Genomic DNA, 19,220 nt, shown 5'->3' with positions numbered 1-19,220 from the left:
AATTGGAGAGCTATTCTAATACAATAACTATTAGGAATCTTTTGGGCATAACAGTTTCACTGTGATTTTGCAGGTAACACGTACGTTGGGAAAACATTTTGAACGCGATCAATAACCGCACTGGAAAAATGTGGGAAAGAAAGGGCGAAAAGCGACTCTTCAACATGTGGAAATATCTTCCTGAGCGGAGCCCTCTTCTCGAAGCTCAACACTCTGCAAGAGTCACTTCTCCCAACTTGCGCCCGCAGGTTTCCGTAGTGTGCCTGCAAAGAGCCATCCGCTTGAGACAGGTGCACCTCCCGATTTCATTGAACTAAGCTAGATGCACAATTTCTAATGCAGCCTTCATCACAATAGACAGTTCATTTCTCGAAAGCTTGTCGTAAAAAAAGGAAACAAAGAACGAAAACGTATAGCTGACAATCTTCTGAAGATGCAGATTCAGCTTTGGGGAAATGGACATTTTATGTATGCAGATGCTTTTCAAGCGCTGGTTTTAGAACGTCGCTGTGCTTCCAGCATCCTTTTCAGCCTTCTAAACTGGCTACCGAGGTGCCGATCACATTGTAAAGCGGTTGAGAGGCCGGAGCTGCTCAAACCGCTCTTGCCGTTTCCCATCAATCAAAAGCACTATGTTGTTTCTTTGTATGGAAAGCTTTTCAAGTCTGGCATCGACACGCACCTTTCCTGAAACGTCCAAAAGGTGAATGCTTCGCAAAGAAATCCAGTCTACCTTCAGGGGGCATGATGTTGAAATCGGAATGAGCCCTGGGTGGGCTTGAAGCAGCAGCTGTTCAGTTAACAGCTGCACAGAAACGCACCCCGCTTGCTTTGTATCATTCGCAAGTTTCTGGTTAAAGAGTAAAAAAGGCTGGAATTCTTCTGCCAGCCGGCAGGATTTCTTCTGCACTCACCCAGAAAAGCCAAGAATTGTATTTCATCTTTCGCAAGCTGTATTTTCCAGGAGGAGAATGAATACTTGCATTAAACTGAATCAAGCCGACAGAGACGCACAGCCGTTGTTTTTCTCCATGGGAAGTTTTTCGTTAAGGAAAAACACCGTTGTCATTTTCTTGCCAGCCGGCGGTATTTCTTGTGCAGCGATGAGCCAGATTTGTATTTCGTATTTCGCAAGTTGTGTGAATTTCTTGAAGTTGAAAGTGAATTCGCTCCAGAAAAGAAATGTCCAGTCGCATGAAAGCCGTGGCTGTTTGTTAAACCGCAGGACCTGAGCTTGCGTTCTGTTTCTCATGGCGTTCGCAAAGGCGATTCCTGCCTTTAAAACTGCTGTGACTGCGACTGAAAGTGGCGTGTGGCGCAGCTTCTAAAGTCTTGTTGACGCTCCTCGATGTTGCTTTCTCTCTGCCTAAGGAAGTTCGATTGTCGCGTCGGAACGGGGAGACCTAATCCTTCCAGCTTTAAGCCACCCTTCAGTCTTCTGAAGGGTGTCCGAGTGCTAGCATGTCATTTGGCTTTTTTTTGGGGGGAAGCGGAGAGCGACATTGAAAAAGGTTACCGCCGCCGCCTCGCCCTCCGTGTTAAATGATCGCAAGCCGGCGGCGGCGGCGCTCCCTGTAGTCGTGGCCGAGCGGTTAAGACGATGGGCTAGAAAGCCATTGGGGTCTCCCCGCGTCGGCTCGAATCCTGCCCACTACGGCGCCCTTCTCCTGTCGCTTCGGCCTGCCCAGAAAAAGGCGGAGTGCCGTTTCTCTCTTCCTGCTTCTTGTACAAACGCTAAATCGCTTGGACCTGCTGCCTTGGAAGTAGTCTTCAACATCCACCAGTGACATTTCACAGCTGGAAGCACACAGCCACGCTTTTGGCATTGGCATGTCTTTTGCGCCCTACTTCCAGCCTTTGAAGACCTAATTATTCAAACTGAAAGAACCGGCTGAATGAGTGTTTGCAGTGCACCAGGAGGAGCAGGGACCATAGCATTGGAGGGGTGAGGATGGCGCAGATGGAAACGTTTTCATGCGCTCCTCTGGGAGGAATGAAAAGAAAAGACGAAACCGGAAACAGTAGTAGCCGCAAGAGGAAGTGTCTTCAAGCGCCAAGCAAGCGCTCCTCGTTAGTATAGTGGTGCGTATCCCCGCCTGTCACGTGGGAGACCAGGGATGGATTGCTTGACGGCGAGCCAGGTTGCTTTTCTCCCATCAGATTCCAACCGCTAATGCTAACGCAGTGTGTGGGAGCTTACATGCTTTTCCTTTCCCGTCTTTTTCGGACGACTATTCCAAAGGGGTAACCTGAAGGAATAGGGGCCTGAAGACACGAGGCATTCTTAAACCAGCACTGGGCTGCACGGCCTTCTGTTGTGATCAGGTTATATTCGAGTCAAAAAGCCAGAGCATCCGCTTCCATCCTATGGAGCACGAGCTAAATCGGAAGAGGCAGGGGATACACCTACGCCTATCGGCGCACGTTCCCTGCGTCAGGCTGCTTCACCCATTTGCACCCGACTGGAGACGGCACTGAGCAAGCTTTTTGTCAGGAGTGGGATTCGAACCCACGCCTCCAGGGGAGACTGCGACCTGAACGCAGCGCCTTAGACCGCTCGGCCATCCTGACGCGGGCCCCCTGTCCCGGGGCGGTCTGATGAGCCACCGCGATCCCACTACGCTCCTCGAGTATCGCACTGTTATTAATACTACAGTGTGACTCCAGCATTAAAATGTTTGGAAAATGTGTCGGCTTTTATAATCCAGTGTAGAGCAGCATGTGATGATTTGTGCTACAACACCAAGCGCTCAAAGTGACGTCTGCGTTTGTCGTTGAAACTTTCAACTCTTTCATCACTTATGTAGGAAATAAAAAGAGCAGTTGTGCGCCACACGCAGAGGGGCCGTCAGCAGAGTGGCGCAGCGGAAGCGTGCTGGGCCCATAACCCAGAGGTCGATGGATCGAAACCATCCTCTGCTACGTGTGTCCTATGCACGATTCATAAGCATGCCATTGGGTTAGCAAAGTGCCTTCAAATAGTCTGCATCTCCCTTTCTTTAAATTCTGTCCTGAGTTTCTCTCTGGTGTGTGTTTGTGCAAGCTTGACACTTGCGGGACTCTTTAATCTTCACCAATACGGAGATGACCAAATGTGTCTTCGGTTGTTCTGAGGTCTTTGATAGTTTCTTTGAAAGCTTCAACTGAACCTCGAAATCGAAGCAGTTATGTTTATATTGATTTCTCACTGTAATCATTACGAACCAGGAACAGCCAGCACACTCGGTCGCATTAGTAATTATGTCACGTCTCTACTTAGCAGAGCATTCAAAGGCCCACTGGAAGTAGTAAAGCACTAAAACACTGCAAAACTGAACTCGGGAAAATCATACTGGGAGCTCTGAGCGATGTCTGCATCCAAGCCATCCAATACGGACTCTGAAACCTTGGAATATCAACACTATGATGCGCTACCTTTTACCTGGAGCAAAACGATGGAATTAGAAGAATGCTTACCGCAGGATACAACTGTGCCGCTGTTATTTGGAGCACGGTTTTCACTTGCATGAAAACTACAGCAGAACGTAGAAGGATGATCACTGAGGAGTCCACGCGGGCATGCTGAGGAGATTGTAGGTCGTACATTTCAATGATTACTGACATTTGCGCTGCTGGAGGTACAGTAATCAACAAAGAACAGGGTGTGCTACTCTCGAATCCGGTCAGCACATGATGAAAAGCCAGGAAGTATACCTTGTCAAATTGCCGTCAACAGGGACAAGTTAACCACCAGCTCTACCGGCGCCCGGCTAGCTCAGTCGGTAGAGCATGAGACTCTTAATCTCAGGGTCGTGGGTTCGAGCCCCACGTTGGGCGGTGCCCGTCTCCTTATTAACAAAGTTTCCCGCTCATCCTTGAACCTCTTACACCTCGATGGTACCGAGCACTGCGTTTTAATGCACAGGTGTGATCAAACCGAGATGAAAAGGGCGTATCTAGCTCCTTGCCCGAGAGATAAATCAAGGGTTCCGCAGATAATCCCTTGGCTCCGGTCACCGGGACGCAGATAGGAGCTGCAGCCATCATAACTTGTATGAAAACTAAGAAGAGCTCCTGTCTATTTACAGTTTCATTTACTCTAGCGTTTCCTTAAACATTGCGTGTACGAAGGCTAAGAAATTGGAGAGCTATTCTAATACAATAACTATTAGGAATCTTTTGGGCATAACAGTTTCACTGTGATTTTGCAGGTAACACGTACGTTGGGAAAACATTTTGAACGCGATCAATAACCGCACTGGAAAAATGTGGGAAAGAAAGGGCGAAAAGCGACTCTTCAACATGTGGAAATATCTTCCTGAGCGGAGCCCTCTTCTCGAAGCTCAACACTCTGCAAGAGTCACTTCTCCCAACTTGCGCCCGCAGGTTTCCGTAGTGTGCCTGCAAAGAGCCATCCGCTTGAGACAGGTGCACCTCCCGATTTCATTGAACTAAGCTAGATGCACAATTTCTAATGCAGCCTTCATCACAATAGACAGTTCATTTCTCGAAAGCTTGTCGTAAAAAAAGGAAACAAAGAACGAAAACGTATAGCTGACAATCTTCTGAAGATGCAGATTCAGCTTTGGGGAAATGGACATTTTATGTATGCAGATGCTTTTCAAGCGCTGGTTTTAGAACGTCGCTGTGCTTCCAGCATCCTTTTCAGCCTTCTAAACTGGCTACCGAGGTGCCGATCACATTGTAAAGCGGTTGAGAGGCCGGAGCTGCTCAAACCGCTCTTGCCGTTTCCCATCAATCAAAAGCACTATGTTGTTTCTTTGTATGGAAAGCTTTTCAAGTCTGGCATCGACACGCACCTTTCCTGAAACGTCCAAAAGGTGAATGCTTCGCAAAGAAATCCAGTCTACCTTCAGGGGGCATGATGTTGAAATCGGAATGAGCCCTGGGTGGGCTTGAAGCAGCAGCTGTTCAGTTAACAGCTGCACAGAAACGCACCCCGCTTGCTTTGTATCATTCGCAAGTTTCTGGTTAAAGAGTAAAAAAGGCTGGAATTCTTCTGCCAGCCGGCAGGATTTCTTCTGCACTCACCCAGAAAAGCCAAGAATTGTATTTCATCTTTCGCAAGCTGTATTTTCCAGGAGGAGAATGAATACTTGCATTAAACTGAATCAAGCCGACAGAGACGCACAGCCGTTGTTTTTCTCCATGGGAAGTTTTTCGTTAAGGAAAAACACCGTTGTCATTTTCTTGCCAGCCGGCGGTATTTCTTGTGCAGCGATGAGCCAGATTTGTATTTCGTATTTCGCAAGTTGTGTGAATTTCTTGAAGTTGAAAGTGAATTCGCTCCAGAAAAGAAATGTCCAGTCGCATGAAAGCCGTGGCTGTTTGTTAAACCGCAGGACCTGAGCTTGCGTTCTGTTTCTCATGGCGTTCGCAAAGGCGATTCCTGCCTTTAAAACTGCTGTGACTGCGACTGAAAGTGGCGTGTGGTGCAGCTTCTAAAGTCTTGTTGACGCTCCTCGATGTTGCTTTCTCTCTGCCTAAGGAAGTTCGATTGTCGCGTCGGAACGGGGAGACCTAATCCTTCCAGCTTTAAGCCACCCTTCAGTCTTCTGAAGGGTGTCCGAGTGCTAGCATGTCATTTGGCTTTTTTTTGGGGGGAAGCGGAGAGCGACATTGAAAAAGGTTACCGCCGCCGCCTCGCCCTCCGTGTTAAATGATCGCAAGCCGGCGGCGGCGGCGCTCCCTGTAGTCGTGGCCGAGCGGTTAAGACGATGGGCTAGAAAGCCATTGGGGTCTCCCCGCGTCGGCTCGAATCCTGCCCACTACGGCGCCCTTCTCCTGTCGCTTCGGCCTGCCCAGAAAAAGGCGGAGTGCCGTTTCTCTCTTCCTGCTTCTTGTACAAACGCTAAATCGCTTGGACCTGCTGCCTTGGAAGTAATGTCTTCAACATCCACCAGTGACATTTCACAGCTGGAAGCACACAGCCACGCTTTTGGCATTGGCATGTCTTTTGCGCCCTACTTCCAGCCTTTGAAGACCTAATTATTCAAACTGAAAGAACCGGCTGAATGAGTGTTTGCAGTGCACCAGGAGGAGCAGGGACCATAGCATTGGAGGGGTGAGGATGGCGCAGATGGAAACGTTTTCATGCGCTCCTCTGGGAGGAATGAAAAGAAAAGACGAAACCGGAAACAGTAGTAGCCGCAAGAGGAAGTGTCTTCAAGCGCCAAGCAAGCGCTCCTCGTTAGTATAGTGGTGCGTATCCCCGCCTGTCACGTGGGAGACCAGGGATGGATTGCTTGACGGCGAGCCAGGTTGCTTTTCTCCCATCAGATTCCAACCGCTAATGCTAACGCAGTGTGTGGGAGCTTACATGCTTTTCCTTTCCCGTCTTTTTCGGACGACTATTCCAAAGGGGTAACCTGAAGGAATAGGGGCCTGAAGACACGAGGCATTCTTAAACCAGCACTGGGCTGCACGGCCTTCTGTTGTGATCAGGTTATATTCGAGTCAAAAAGCCAGAGCATCCGCTTCCATCCTATGGAGCACGAGCTAAATCGGAAGAGGCAGGGGATACACCTACGCCTATCGGCGCACGTTCCCTGCGTCAGGCTGCTTCACCCATTTGCACCCGACTGGAGACGGCACTGAGCAAGCTTTTTGTCAGGAGTGGGATTCGAACCCACGCCTCCAGGGGAGACTGCGACCTGAACGCAGCGCCTTAGACCGCTCGGCCATCCTGACGCGGGCCCCCTGTCCCGGGGCGGTCTGATGAGCCACCGCGATCCCACTACGCTCCTCGAGTATCGCACTGTTATTAATACTACAGTGTGACTCCAGCATTAAAATGTTTGGAAAATGTGTCGGCTTTTATAATCCAGTGTAGAGCAGCATGTGATGATTTGTGCTACAACACCAAGCGCTCAAAGTGACGTCTGCGTTTGTCGTTGAAACTTTCAACTCTTTCATCACTTATGTAGGAAATAAAAAGAGCAGTTGTGCGCCACACGCAGAGGGGCCGTCAGCAGAGTGGCGCAGCGGAAGCGTGCTGGGCCCATAACCCAGAGGTCGATGGATCGAAACCATCCTCTGCTACGTGTGTCCTATGCACGATTCATAAGCATGCCATTGGGTTAGCAAAGTGCCTTCAAATAGTCTGCATCTCCCTTTCTTTAAATTCTGTCCTGAGTTTCTCTCTGGTGTGTGTTTGTGCAAGCTTGACACTTGCGGGACTCTTTAATCTTCACCAATACGGAGATGACCAAATGTGTCTTCGGTTGTTCTGAGGTCTTTGATAGTTTCTTTGAAAGCTTCAACTGAACCTCGAAATCGAAGCAGTTATGTTTATATTGATTTCTCACTGTAATCATTACGAACCAGGAACAGCCAGCACACTCGGTCGCATTAGTAATTATGTCACGTCTCTACTTAGCAGAGCATTCAAAGGCCCACTGGAAGTAGTAAAGCACTAAAACACTGCAAAACTGAACTCGGGAAAATCATACTGGGAGCTCTGAGCGATGTCTGCATCCAAGCCATCCAATACGGACTCTGAAACCTTGGAATATCAACACTATGATGCGCTACCTTTTACCTGGAGCAAAACGATGGAATTAGAAGAATGCTTACCGCAGGATACAACTGTGCCGCTGTTATTTGGAGCACGGTTTTCACTTGCATGAAAACTACAGCAGAACGTAGAAGGATGATCACTGAGGAGTCCACGCGGGCATGCTGAGGAGATTGTAGGTCGTACATTTCAATGATTACTGACATTTGCGCTGCTGGAGGTACAGTAATCAACAAAGAACAGGGTGTGCTACTCTCGAATCCGGTCAGCACATGATGAAAAGCCAGGAAGTATACCTTGTCAAATTGCCGTCAACAGGGACAAGTTAACCACCAGCTCTACCGGCGCCCGGCTAGCTCAGTCGGTAGAGCATGAGACTCTTAATCTCAGGGTCGTGGGTTCGAGCCCCACGTTGGGCGGTGCCCGTCTCCTTATTAACAAAGTTTCCCGCTCATCCTTGAACCTCTTACACCTCGATGGTACCGAGCACTGCGTTTTAATGCACAGGTGTGATCAAACCGAGATGAAAAGGGCGTATCTAGCTCCTTGCCCGAGAGATAAATCAAGGGTTCCGCAGATAATCCCTTGGCTCCGGTCACCCGGACGCAGATAGGAGCTGCAGCCATCATAACTTGTATGAAAACTAAGAGCTCCTGTCTATTTACAGTTTCATTTACTCTAGCGTTTCCTTAAACATTGCGTGTACGAAGGCTAAGAAATTGGAGAGCTATTCTAATACAATAACTATTAGGAATCTTTTGGGCATAACAGTTTCACTGTGATTTTGCAGGTAACACGTACGTTGGGAAAACATTTTGAACGCGATCAATAACCGCACTGGAAAAATGTGGGAAAGAAAGGGCGAAAAGCGACTCTTCAACATGTGGAAATATCTTCCTGAGCGGAGCCCTCTTCTCGAAGCTCAACACTCTGCAAGAGTCACTTCTCCCAACTTGCGCCCGCAGGTTTCCGTAGTGTGCCTGCAAAGAGCCATCCGCTTGAGACAGGTGCACCTCCCGATTTCATTGAACTAAGCTAGATGCACAATTTCTAATGCAGCCTTCATCACAATAGACAGTTCATTTCTCGAAAGCTTGTCGTAAAAAAAGGAAACAAAGAACGAAAACGTATAGCTGACAATCTTCTGAAGATGCAGATTCAGCTTTGGGGAAATGGACATTTTATGTATGCAGATGCTTTTCAAGCGCTGGTTTTAGAACGTCGCTGTGCTTCCAGCATCCTTTTCAGCCTTCTAAACTGGCTACCGAGGTGCCGATCACATTGTAAAGCGGTTGAGAGGCCGGAGCTGCTCAAACCGCTCTTGCCGTTTCCCATCAATCAAAAGCACTATGTTGTTTCTTTGTATGGAAAGCTTTTCAAGTCTGGCATCGACACGCACCTTTCCTGAAACGTCCAAAAGGTGAATGCTTCGCAAAGAAATCCAGTCTACCTTCAGGGGGCATGATGTTGAAATCGGAATGAGCCCTGGGTGGGCTTGAAGCAGCAGCTGTTCAGTTAACAGCTGCACAGAAACGCACCCCGCTTGCTTTGTATCATTCGCAAGTTTCTGGTTAAAGAGTAAAAAAGGCTGGAATTCTTCTGCCAGCCGGCAGGATTTCTTCTGCACTCACCCAGAAAAGCCAAGAATTGTATTTCATCTTTCGCAAGCTGTATTTTCCAGGAGGAGAATGAATACTTGCATTAAACTGAATCAAGCCGACAGAGACGCACAGCCGTTGTTTTTCTCCATGGGAAGTTTTTCGTTAAGGAAAAACACCGTTGTCATTTTCTTGCCAGCCGGCGGTATTTCTTGTGCAGCGATGAGCCAGATTTGTATTTCGTATTTCGCAAGTTGTGTGAATTTCTTGAAGTTGAAAGTGAATTCGCTCCAGAAAAGAAATGTCCAGTCGCATGAAAGCCGTGGCTGTTTGTTAAACCGCAGGACCTGAGCTTGCGTTCTGTTTCTCATGGCGTTCGCAAAGGCGATTCCTGCCTTTAAAACTGCTGTGACTGCGACTGAAAGTGGCGTGTGGCGCAGCTTCTAAAGTCTTGTTGACGCTCCTCGATGTTGCTTTCTCTCTGCCTAAGGAAGTTCGATTGTCGCGTCGGAACGGGGAGACCTAATCCTTCCAGCTTTAAGCCACCCTTCAGTCTTCTGAAGGGTGTCCGAGTGCTAGCATGTCATTTGGCTTTTTTTTGGGGGGAAGCGGAGAGCGACATTGAAAAAGGTTACCGCCGCCGCCTCGCCCTCCGTGTTAAATGATCGCAAGCCGGCGGCGGCGGCGCTCCCTGTAGTCGTGGCCGAGCGGTTAAGACGATGGGCTAGAAAGCCATTGGGGTCTCCCCGCGTCGGCTCGAATCCTGCCCACTACGGCGCCCTTCTCCTGTCGCTTCGGCCTGCCCAGAAAAAGGCGGAGTGCCGTTTCTCTCTTCCTGCTTCTTCTACAAACGCTAAATCGCTTGGACCTGCTGCCTTGGAAGTAGTCTTCAACATCCACCAGTGACATTTCACAGCTGGAAGCACACAGCCACGCTTTTGGCATTGGCATGTCTTTTGCGCCCTACTTCCAGCCTTTGAAGACCTAATTATTCAAACTGAAAGAACCGGCTGAATGAGTGTTTGCAGTGCACCAGGAGGAGCAGGGACCATAGCATTGGAGGGGTGAGGATGGCGCAGATGGAAACGTTTTCATGCGCTCCTCTGGGAGGAATGAAAAGAAAAGACGAAACCGGAAACAGTAGTAGCCGCAAGAGGAAGTGTCTTCAAGCGCCAAGCAAGCGCTCCTCGTTAGTATAGTGGTGCGTATCCCCGCCTGTCACGTGGGAGACCAGGGATGGATTGCTTGACGGCGAGCCAGGTTGCTTTTCTCCCATCAGATTCCAACCGCTAATGCTAACGCAGTGTGTGGGAGCTTACATGCTTTTCCTTTCCCGTCTTTTTCGGACGACTATTCCAAAGGGGTAACCTGAAGGAATAGGGGCCTGAAGACACGAGGCATTCTTAAACCAGCACTGGGCTGCACGGCCTTCTGTTGTGATCAGGTTATATTCGAGTCAAAAAGCCAGAGCATCCGCTTCCATCCTATGGAGCACGAGCTAAATCGGAAGAGGCAGGGGATACACCTACGCCTATCGGCGCACGTTCCCTGCGTCAGGCTGCTTCACCCATTTGCACCCGACTGGAGACGGCACTGAGCAAGCTTTTTGTCAGGAGTGGGATTCGAACCCACGCCTCCAGGGGAGACTGCGACCTGAACGCAGCGCCTTAGACCGCTCGGCCATCCTGACGCGGGCCCCCTGTCCCGGGGCGGTCTGATGAGCCACCGCGATCCCACTACGCTCCTCGAGTATCGCACTGTTATTAATACTACAGTGTGACTCCAGCATTAAAATGTTTGGAAAATGTGTCGGCTTTTATAATCCAGTGTAGAGCAGCATGTGATGATTTGTGCTACAACACCAAGCGCTCAAAGTGACGTCTGCGTTTGTCGTTGAAACTTTCAACTCTTTCATCACTTATGTAGGAAATAAAAAGAGCAGTTGTGCGCCACACGCAGAGGGGCCGTCAGCAGAGTGGCGCAGCGGAAGCGTGCTGGGCCCATAACCCAGAGGTCGATGGATCGAAACCATCCTCTGCTACGTGTGTCCTATGCACGATTCATAAGCATGCCATTGGGTTAGCAAAGTGCCTTCAAATAGTCTGCATCTCCCTTTCTTTAAATTCTGTCCTGAGTTTCTCTCTGGTGTGTGTTTGTGCAAGCTTGACACTTGCGGGACTCTTTAATCTTCACCAATACGGAGATGACCAAATGTGTCTTCGGTTGTTCTGAGGTCTTTGATAGTTTCTTTGAAAGCTTCAACTGAACCTCGAAATCGAAGCAGTTATGTTTATATTGATTTCTCACTGTAATCATTACGAACCAGGAACAGCCAGCACACTCGGTCGCATTAGTAATTATGTCACGTCTCTACTTAGCAGAGCATTCAAAGGCCCACTGGAAGTAGTAAAGCACTAAAACACTGCAAAACTGAACTCGGGAAAATCATACTGGGAGCTCTGAGCGATGTCTGCATCCAAGCCATCCAATACGGACTCTGAAACCTTGGAATATCAACACTATGATGCGCTACCTTTTACCTGGAGCAAAACGATGGAATTAGAAGAATGCTTACCGCAGGATACAACTGTGCCGCTGTTATTTGGAGCACGGTTTTCACTTGCATGAAAACTACAGCAGAACGTAGAAGGATGATCACTGAGGAGTCCACGCGGGCATGCTGAGGAGATTGTAGGTCGTACATTTCAATGATTACTGACATTTGCGCTGCTGGAGGTACAGTAATCAACAAAGAACAGGGTGTGCTACTCTCGAATCCGGTCAGCACATGATGAAAAGCCAGGAAGTATACCTTGTCAAATTGCCGTCAACAGGGACAAGTTAACCACCAGCTCTACCGGCGCCCGGCTAGCTCAGTCGGTAGAGCATGAGACTCTTAATCTCAGGGTCGTGGGTTCGAGCCCCACGTTGGGCGGTGCCCGTCTCCTTATTAACAAAGTTTCCCGCTCATCCTTGAACCTCTTACACCTCGATGGTACCGAGCACTGCGTTTTAATGCACAGGTGTGATCAAACCGAGATGAAAAGGGCGTATCTAGCTCCTTGCCCGAGAGATAAATCAAGGGTTCCGCAGATAATCCCTTGGCTCCGGTCACCGGGACGCAGATAGGAGCTGCAGCCATCATAACTTGTATGAAAACTAAGAAGAGCTCCTGTCTATTTACAGTTTCATTTACTCTAGCGTTTCCTTAAACATTGCGTGTACGAAGGCTAAGAAATTGGAGAGCTATTCTAATACAATAACTATTAGGAATCTTTTGGGCATAACAGTTTCACTGTGATTTTGCAGGTAACACGTACGTTGGGAAAACATTTTGAACGCGATCAATAACCGCACTGGAAAAATGTGGGAAAGAAAGGGCGAAAAGCGACTCTTCAACATGTGGAAATATCTTCCTGAGCGGAGCCCTCTTCTCGAAGCTCAACACTCTGCAAGAGTCACTTCTCCCAACTTGCGCCCGCAGGTTTCCGTAGTGTGCCTGCAAAGAGCCATCCGCTTGAGACAGGTGCACCTCCCGATTTCATTGAACTAAGCTAGATGCACAATTTCTAATGCAGCCTTCATCACAATAGACAGTTCATTTCTCGAAAGCTTGTCGTAAAAAAAGGAAACAAAGAACGAAAACGTATAGCTGACAATCTTCTGAAGATGCAGATTCAGCTTTGGGGAAATGGACATTTTATGTATGCAGATGCTTTTCAAGCGCTGGTTTTAGAACGTCGCTGTGCTTCCAGCATCCTTTTCAGCCTTCTAAACTGGCTACCGAGGTGCCGATCACATTGTAAAGCGGTTGAGAGGCCGGAGCTGCTCAAACCGCTCTTGCCGTTTCCCATCAATCAAAAGCACTATGTTGTTTCTTTGTATGGAAAGCTTTTCAAGTCTGGCATCGACACGCACCTTTCCTGAAACGTCCAAAAGGTGAATGCTTCGCAAAGAAATCCAGTCTACCTTCAGGGGGCATGATGTTGAAATCGGAATGAGCCCTGGGTGGGCTTGAAGCAGCAGCTGTTCAGTTAACAGCTGCACAGAAACGCACCCCGCTTGCTTTGTATCATTCGCAAGTTTCTGGTTAAAGAGTAAAAAAGGCTGGAATTCTTCTGCCAGCCGGCAGGATTTCTTCTGCACTCACCCAGAAAAGCCAAGAATTGTATTTCATCTTTCGCAAGCTGTATTTTCCAGGAGGAGAATGAATACTTGCATTAAACTGAATCAAGCCGACAGAGACGCACAGCCGTTGTTTTTCTCCATGGGAAGTTTTTCGTTAAGGAAAAACACCGTTGTCATTTTCTTGCCAGCCGGCGGTATTTCTTGTGCAGCGATGAGCCAGATTTGTATTTCGTATTTCGCAAGTTGTGTGAATTTCTTGAAGTTGAAAGTGAATTCGCTCCAGAAAAGAAATGTCCAGTCGCATGAAAGCCGTGGCTGTTTGTTAAACCGCAGGACCTGAGCTTGCGTTCTGTTTCTCATGGCGTTCGCAAAGGCGATTCCTGCCTTTAAAACTGCTGTGACTGCGACTGAAAGTGGCGTGTGGCGCAGCTTCTAAAGTCTTGTTGACGCTCCTCGATGTTGCTTTCTCTCTGCCTAAGGAAGTTCGATTGTCGCGTCGGAACGGGGAGACCTAATCCTTCCAGCTTTAAGCCACCCTTCAGTCTTCTGAAGGGTGTCCGAGTGCTAGCATGTCATTTGGCTTTTTTTTGGGGGGAAGCGGAGAGCGACATTGAAAAAGGTTACCGCCGCCGCCTCGCCCTCCGTGTTAAATGATCGCAAGCCGGCGGCGGCGGCGCTCCCTGTAGTCGTGGCCGAGCGGTTAAGACGATGGGCTAGAAAGCCATTGGGGTCTCCCCGCGTCGGCTCGAATCCTGCCCACTACGGCGCCCTTCTCCTGTCGCTTCGGCCTGCCCAGAAAAAGGCGGAGTGCCGTTTCTCTCTTCCTGCTTCTTGTACAAACGCTAAATCGCTTGGACCTGCTGCCTTGGAAGTAATGTCTTCAACATCCACCAGTGACATTTCACAGCTGGAAGCACACAGCCACGCTTTTGGCATTGGCATGTCTTTTGCGCCCTACTTCCAGCCTTTGAAGACCTAATTATTCAAACTGAAAGAACCGGCTGAATGAGTGTTTGCAGTGCACCAGGAGGAGCAGGGACCATAGCATTGGAGGGGTGAGGATGGCGCAGATGGAAACGTTTTCATGCGCTCCTCTGGGAGGAATGAAAAGAAAAGACGAAACCGGAAACAGTAGTAGCCGCAAGAGGAAGTGTCTTCAAGCGCCAAGCAAGCGCTCCTCGTTAGTATAGTGGTGCGTATCCCCGCCTGTCACGTGGGAGACCAGGGATGGATTGCTTGACGGCGAGCCAGGTTGCTTTTCTCCCATCAGATTCCAACCGCTAATGCTAACGCAGTGTGTGGGAGCTTACATGCTTTTCCTTTCCCGTCTTTTTCGGACGACTATTCCAAAGGGGTAACCTGAAGGAATAGGGGCCTGAAGACACGAGGCATTCTTAAACCAGCACTGGGCTGCACGGCCTTCTGTTGTGATCAGGTTATATTCGAGTCAAAAAGCCAGAGCATCCGCTTCCATCCTATGGAGCACGAGCTAAATCGGAAGAGGCAGGGGATACACCTACGCCTATCGGCGCACGTTCCCTGCGTCAGGCTGCTTCACCCATTTGCACCCGACTGGAGACGGCACTGAGCAAGCTTTTTGTCAGGAGTGGGATTCGAACCCACGCCTCCAGGGGAGACTGCGACCTGAACGCAGCGCCTTAGACCGCTCGGCCATCCTGACGCGGGCCCCCTGTCCCGGGGCGGTCTGATGAGCCACCGCGATCCCACTACGCTCCTCGAGTATCGCACTGTTATTAATACTACAGTGTGACTCCAGCATTAAAATGTTTGGAAAATGTGTCGGCTTTTATAATCCAGTGTAGAGCAGCATGTGATGATTTGTGCTACAACACCAAGCGCTCAAAGTGACGTCTGCGTTTGTCGTTGAAACTTTCAACTCTTTCATCACTTATGTAGGAAATAAAAAGAGCAGTTGTGCGCCACACGCAGAGGGGCCGTCAGCAGAGTGGCGCAGCGGAAGCGTGCTGGGCCCATAACCCAGAGGTCGATGGATCGAAACCATCCTCTGCTACGTGTGTCCTATGCACGATTCATAAGCATGCCATTGGGTTAGCAAAGTGCCTTCAAATAGTCTGCATCTCCCTTTCTTTAAATTCTGTCCTGAGTTTCTCTCTGGTGTGTGTTTGTGCAAGCTTGACACTTGCGGGACTCTTTAATCTTCACCAATACGGAGATGACCAAATGTGTCTTCGGTTGTTCTGAGGTCTTTGATAGTTTCTTTGAAAGCTTCAACTGAACCTCGAAATCGAAGCAGTTATGTTTATATTGATTTCTCACTGTAATCATTACGAACCAGGAACAGCCAGCACACTCGGTCGCATTAGTAATTATGTCACGTCTCTACTTAGCAGAGCATTCAAAGGCCCACTGGAAGTAGTAAAGCACTAAAACACTGCAAAACTGAACTCGGGAAAATCATACTGGGAGCTCTGAGCGATGTCTGCATCCAAGCCATCCAATACGGACTCTGAAACCTTGGAATATCAACACTATGATGCGCTACCTTTTACCTGGAGCAAAACGATGGAATTAGAAGAATGCTTACCGCAGGATACAACTGTGCCGCTGTTATTTGGAGCACGGTTTTCACTTGCATGAAAACTACAGCAGAACGTAGAAGGATGATCACTGAGGAGTCCACGCGGGCATGCTGAGGAGATTGTAGGTCGTACATTTCAATGATTACTGACATTTGCGCTGCTGGAGGTACAGTAATCAACAAAGAACAGGGTGTGCTACTCTCGAATCCGGTCAGCACATGATGAAAAGCCAGGAAGTATACCTTGTCAAATTGCCGTCAACAGGGACAAGTTAACCACCAGCTCTACCGGCGCCCGGCTAGCTCAGTCGGTAGAGCATGAGACTCTTAATCTCAGGGTCGTGGGTTCGAGCCCCACGTTGGGCGGTGCCCGTCTCCTTATTAACAAAGTTTCCCGCTCATCCTTGAACCTCTTACACCTCGATGGTACCGAGCACTGCGTTTTAATGCACAGGTGTGATCAAACCGAGATGAAAAGGGCGTATCTAGCTCCTTGCCCGAGAGATAAATCAAGGGTTCCGCAGATAATCCCTTGGCTCCGGTCACCGGGACGCAGATAGGAGCTGCAGCCATCATAACTTGTATGAAAACTAAGAAGAGCTCCTGTCTATTTACAGTTTCATTTACTCTAGCGTTTCCTTAAACATTGCGTGTACGAAGGCTAAGAAATTGGAGAGCTATTCTAATACAATAACTATTAGGAATCTTTTGGGCATAACAGTTTCACTGTGATTTTGCAGGTAACACGTACGTTGGGAAAACATTTTGAACGCGATCAATAACCGCACTGGAAAAATGTGGGAAAGAAAGGGCGAAAAGCGACTCTTCAACATGTGGAAATATCTTCCTGAGCGGAGCCCTCTTCTCGAAGCTCAACACTCTGCAAGAGTCACTTCTCCCAACTTGCGCCCGCAGGTTTCCGTAGTGTGCCTGCAAAGAGCCATCCGCTTGAGACAGGTGCACCTCCCGATTTCATTGAACTAAGCTAGATGCACAATTTCTAATGCAGCCTTCATCACAATAGACAGTTCATTTCTCGAAAGCTTGTCGTAAAAAAAGGAAACAAAGAACGAAAACGTATAGCTGACAATCTTCTGAAGATGCAGATTCAGCTTTGGGGAAATGGACATTTTATGTATGCAGATGCTTTTCAAGCGCTGGTTTTAGAACGTCGCTGTGCTTCCAGCATCCTTTTCAGCCTTCTAAACTGGCTACCGAGGTGCCGATCACATTGTAAAGCGGTTGAGAGGCCGGAGCTGCTCAAACCGCTCTTGCCGTTTCCCATCAATCAAAAGCACTATGTTGTTTCTTTGTATGGAAAGCTTTTCAAGTCTGGCATCGACACGCACCTTTCCTGAAACGTCCAAAAGGTGAATGCTTCGCAAAGAAATCCAGTCTACCTTCAGGGGGCATGATGTTGAAATCGGAATGAGCCCTGGGTGGGCTTGAAGCAGCAGCTGTTCAGTTAACAGCTGCACAGAAACGCACCCCGCTTGCTTTGTATCATTCGCAAGTTTCTGGTTAAAGAGTAAAAAAGGCTGGAATTCTTCTGCCAGCCGGCAGGATTTCTTCTGCACTCACCCAGAAAAGCCAAGAATTGTATTTCATCTTTCGCAAGCTGTATTTTCCAGGAGGAGAATGAATACTTGCATTAAACTGAATCAAGCCGACAGAGACGCACAGCCGTTGTTTTTCTCCATGGGAAGTTTTTCGTTAAGGAAAAACACCGTTGTCATTTTCTTGCCAGCCGGCGGTATTTCTTGTGCAGCGATGAGCCAGATTTGTATTTCGTATTTCGCAAGTTGTGTGAATTTCTTGAAGTTGAAAGTGAATTCGCTCCAGAAAAGAAATGTCCAGTCGCATGAAAGCCGTGGCTGTTTGTTAAACCGCAGGACCTGAGCTTGCGTTCTGTTTCTCATGGCGTTCGCAAAGGCGATTCCTGCCTTTAAAACTGCTGTGACTGCGACTGAAAGTGGCGTGTGGCGCAGCTTCTAAAGTCTTGTTGACGCTCCTCGATGTTGCTTTCTCTCTGCCTAAGGAAGTTCGATTGTCGCGTCGGAACGGGGAGACCTAATCCTTCCAGCTTTAAGCCACCCTTCAGTCTTCTGAAGGGTGTCCGAGTGCTAGCATGTCATTTGGCTTTTTTTTGGGGGGAAGCGGAGAGCGACATTGAAAAAGGTTACCGCCGCCGCCTCGCCCTCCGTGTTAAATGATCGCAAGCCGGCGGCGGCGGCGCTCCCTGTAGTCGTGGCCGAGCGGTTAAGACGATGGGCTAGAAAGCCATTGGGGTCTCCCCGCGTCGGCTCGAATCCTGCCCACTACGGCGCCCTTCTCCTGTCGCTTCGGCCTGCCCAGAAAAAGGCGGAGTGCCGTTTCTCTCTTCCTGCTTCTTGTACAAACGCTAAATCGCTTGGACCTGCTGCCTTGGAAGTAATGTCTTCAACATCCACCAGTGACATTTCACAGCTGGAAGCACACAGCCACGCTTTTGGCATTGGCATGTCTTTTGCGCCCTACTTCCAGCCTTTGAAGACCTAATTATTCAAACTGAAAGAACCGGCTGAATGAGTGTTTGCAGTGCACCAGGAGGAGCAGGGACCATAGCATTGGAGGGGTGAGGATGGCGCAGATGGAAACGTTTTCATGCGCTCCTCTGGGAGGAATGAAAAGAAAAGACGAAACCGGAAACAGTAGTAGCCGCAAGAGGAAGTGTCTTCAAGCGCCAAGCAAGCGCTCCTCGTTAGTATAGTGGTGCGTATCCCCGCCTGTCACGTGGGAGACCAGGGATGGATTGCTTGACGGCGAGCCAGGTTGCTTTTCTCCCATCAGATTCCAACCGCTAATGCTAACGCAGTGTGTGGGAGCTTACATGCTTTTCCTTTCCCGTCTTTTTCGGACGACTATTCCAAAGGGGTAACCTGAAGGAATAGGGGCCTGAAGACACGAGGCATTCTTAAACCAGCACTGGGCTGCACGGCCTTCTGTTGTGATCAGGTTATATTCGAGTCAAAAAGCCAGAGCATCCGCTTCCATCCTATGGAGCACGAGCTAAATCGGAAGAGGCAGGGGATACACCTACGCCTATCGGCGCACGTTCCCTGCGTCAGGCTGCTTCACCCATTTGCACCCGACTGGAGACGACACTGAGCAAGCTTTTTGTCAGGAGTGGGATTCGAACCCACGCCTCCAGGGGAGACTGCGACCTGAACGCAGCGCCTTAGACCGCTCGGCCATCCTGACGCGGGCCCCCTGTCCCGGGGCGGTCTGATGAGCCACCGCGATCCCACTACGCTCCTCGAGTATCGCACTGTTATTAATACTACAGTGTGACTCCAGCATTAAAATGTTTGGAAAATGTGTCGGCTTTTATAATCCAGTGTAGAGCAGCATGTGATGATTTGTGCTACAACACCAAGCG

The 19,220-nt window shown here is 49.0% G+C and overlaps 13 non-coding genes across 13 annotated transcripts; 8 read left to right on the top strand and 5 right to left on the bottom strand.

Annotated features, from left to right (window-relative positions):
• Nucleotides 1-2,488: 2,488 nt before the first annotated feature.
• trnal-cag (transfer RNA leucine (anticodon CAG)) lies at nucleotides 2,489-2,571 on the bottom strand. Its single transcript has one exon. It is a non-coding gene; the product is annotated as a tRNA-Leu (tRNA).
• A 279-nt stretch (nucleotides 2,572-2,850) lies between these two features.
• trnam-cau (transfer RNA methionine (anticodon CAU)) lies at nucleotides 2,851-2,922 on the top strand. Its single transcript has one exon. It is a non-coding gene; the product is annotated as a tRNA-Met (tRNA).
• Nucleotides 2,923-3,743: 821 nt separating this feature from the next.
• On the top strand, nucleotides 3,744-3,816 carry trnak-cuu (transfer RNA lysine (anticodon CUU)). The gene has a single exon. It is a non-coding gene; the product is annotated as a tRNA-Lys (tRNA).
• Nucleotides 3,817-6,607: 2,791 nt separating this feature from the next.
• trnal-cag (transfer RNA leucine (anticodon CAG)) lies at nucleotides 6,608-6,690 on the bottom strand. Its single transcript has one exon. It is a non-coding gene; the product is annotated as a tRNA-Leu (tRNA).
• Nucleotides 6,691-6,969: 279 nt separating this feature from the next.
• Nucleotides 6,970-7,041, top strand: trnam-cau (transfer RNA methionine (anticodon CAU)). The gene has a single exon. It is a non-coding gene; the product is annotated as a tRNA-Met (tRNA).
• Nucleotides 7,042-7,862: 821 nt separating this feature from the next.
• trnak-cuu (transfer RNA lysine (anticodon CUU)) lies at nucleotides 7,863-7,935 on the top strand. The gene has a single exon. It is a non-coding gene; the product is annotated as a tRNA-Lys (tRNA).
• Nucleotides 7,936-10,721: 2,786 nt separating this feature from the next.
• Nucleotides 10,722-10,804, bottom strand: trnal-cag (transfer RNA leucine (anticodon CAG)). The gene has a single exon. It is a non-coding gene; the product is annotated as a tRNA-Leu (tRNA).
• Nucleotides 10,805-11,083: 279 nt separating this feature from the next.
• On the top strand, nucleotides 11,084-11,155 carry trnam-cau (transfer RNA methionine (anticodon CAU)). Its single transcript has one exon. It is a non-coding gene; the product is annotated as a tRNA-Met (tRNA).
• An 821-nt stretch (nucleotides 11,156-11,976) lies between these two features.
• On the top strand, nucleotides 11,977-12,049 carry trnak-cuu (transfer RNA lysine (anticodon CUU)). Its single transcript has one exon. It is a non-coding gene; the product is annotated as a tRNA-Lys (tRNA).
• A 2,791-nt stretch (nucleotides 12,050-14,840) lies between these two features.
• trnal-cag (transfer RNA leucine (anticodon CAG)) lies at nucleotides 14,841-14,923 on the bottom strand. Its single transcript has one exon. It is a non-coding gene; the product is annotated as a tRNA-Leu (tRNA).
• Nucleotides 14,924-15,202: 279 nt separating this feature from the next.
• On the top strand, nucleotides 15,203-15,274 carry trnam-cau (transfer RNA methionine (anticodon CAU)). The gene has a single exon. It is a non-coding gene; the product is annotated as a tRNA-Met (tRNA).
• Nucleotides 15,275-16,095: 821 nt separating this feature from the next.
• On the top strand, nucleotides 16,096-16,168 carry trnak-cuu (transfer RNA lysine (anticodon CUU)). The gene has a single exon. It is a non-coding gene; the product is annotated as a tRNA-Lys (tRNA).
• Nucleotides 16,169-18,959: 2,791 nt separating this feature from the next.
• trnal-cag (transfer RNA leucine (anticodon CAG)) lies at nucleotides 18,960-19,042 on the bottom strand. Its single transcript has one exon. It is a non-coding gene; the product is annotated as a tRNA-Leu (tRNA).
• Between the last annotated feature and the right edge of the window lie 178 nt (nucleotides 19,043-19,220).

Source organism: Lepisosteus oculatus, unplaced genomic scaffold (assembly GCF_040954835.1).
Source record: "Lepisosteus oculatus isolate fLepOcu1 unplaced genomic scaffold, fLepOcu1.hap2 HAP2_SCAFFOLD_95, whole genome shotgun sequence".
Lineage (NCBI taxonomy): Eukaryota > Metazoa > Chordata > Actinopteri > Semionotiformes > Lepisosteidae > Lepisosteus > Lepisosteus oculatus.
Note: the sequence above shows the minus strand (reverse complement) of the source record. Positions and strands in the feature narration are given on the sequence as shown.